The sequence below is a fragment of the Bison bison genome, unplaced genomic scaffold (genome assembly GCF_000754665.1).
Source record: "Bison bison bison isolate TAMUID 2011002044 unplaced genomic scaffold, Bison_UMD1.0 scf7180017864118, whole genome shotgun sequence".
NCBI lineage: Eukaryota > Metazoa > Chordata > Mammalia > Artiodactyla > Bovidae > Bison > Bison bison.
This window is the reverse complement of record NW_011494690.1, coordinates 2785178-2786950: the sequence shown is the minus strand read 5'-3', so window position 1 is coordinate 2786950 and position 1773 is coordinate 2785178.

The following is a 1773-nucleotide window of genomic DNA, read 5'->3' as shown; positions in this document are numbered from 1 at the left end:
CCTCTATTTCTTTGCATTGATCACAGAGGAAGGCTTTCTTATCTCTTCTTGCTATTCTTTGGAACTCTGCATTCAGATGCTTATATCTTTCCTTTTCTCCTTTGCTTTTCGCTTCTCTTCTTTTCACAGCTATTTGTAAGGCCTCCCGAGACAGCCATTTTCTTTTTTGCATTTCTTTTCCATGGGGATGGTCTTGATCCCTGTCTCCTGTACAATGTCACGAACCTCATTCCATAGTTCATCAGGCACTCTATCTATCAGATCTAGGCCCTTAAATCTATCTCTCACTTCCACTGTATAATCATAAGGGATTTGATTTAGGTCATACCTGAATGGTCTAGTGGTTTTCCCTACTTTCTTCAATTTAAGTCTGAATTTGGTAATAAGGAGTTCATGATCTGAGCCACAGTCAGCTCCCAGTCTTGTTTTTGTTGACTGTATAGAGCTTCTCCATCTTTGGCTGCAAAGAACATAATCAATCTGATTTCGGTGTTGACCATCTGGTGATGTCCATGTGTAGAGTCTTCTCTTGTGTTGTTGGAAGAGGGTGTTTGCTATGACCAGTGCATTTTCTTGGCAAAACTCTTATTAGTCTTTGCCCTGCTTCATTCCGTATCCCAAGGCCAAATTTGCCTGTTACTCCAGTTGTTTCTTGACTTCCTACTTTTGCATTCCAGTCCCCTATAATGAAAATGACATCTTTTTGGGGTGTTAGTTCTAAAAGGTCTTATAGGTCTTCATAGAACCATTCAACTTCAGCTTCTTCAGCATTACTGGTTGGGGCATAGACTTGGATTACTGTGATACTGAATGGTTTGCCTTGGAAATGAATAGAGATCATTCTGTTGTTTTTGAGATTGAATCCAAGTACTGCATTTCGGACTCTTTTGTTGACCATGATGGCTACTACATTTCTTCTGAGGGATTCTGGCCCGCAATAGTAGATATAATGGTCATCTGAGTTAAATTCACCCATTGCAGTCCATTTCAGTTCGCTGATTCCTAGAATGTTGACATTCACTCTTGCCATCTCTTGTTTGACCACGTCCAATTTGCCTTGATTCATGGACCTGACATTCCAGGTTCCTATGCAATATTGCTCTTTACAGCATCAGACCTTGCTGTTATCACCAGTCACAACCACAGCTGGGTATTGTTTTTGCTTTGGCTCCATCCCTTCATTCTTTCTGGAGTTATTTCTCCACTGATCTCCAGTAGCATATTGGGTATCTACTGACCTGGGGAGTTCCTCTTTCAGTATCCTATCATTTTGCCTTTTCATACTGTTCATGGGGTTCTCAAGGCAAGAATACTGAAGTGGTTTGCCATTCCCTTCTCCAGTGGACCACATTCTGTCAGATCTCTCCACCATGACCCACCCGTCTTGTGTTGCCCCCACGGGCATGGCTTAGTTTCATTGAGTTAGACAAGGCTGTGGTCCTAGTGTGATTAGATTGACTGTTTTCCTGTGAGTATGGTTTCAGTGTGTCTGCCCTCTGATGCCCTCTTGCAACACCTACCGTCTTACTTGGGTTTCTCTTACCTTGGGCATGGGGTATCTCTTCACGGCTGCTCCAGCAAAGTGCAGCCGCTGCTCCTTACCTTGGACGAGGGGTATCTACTCACCACAGCCCTTCCTGACCTTCAACGTGGGATAGCTCCTCTAGGCCCTCCTGCGCTCACGCAGCCACCGCTCCTTGGACTTGGGATTAGTCCTCTTGGCCACTGCCCCTGGCCTCCGGTGTAGGGTAGCTCCTCTCGGCCGCCGCCCCG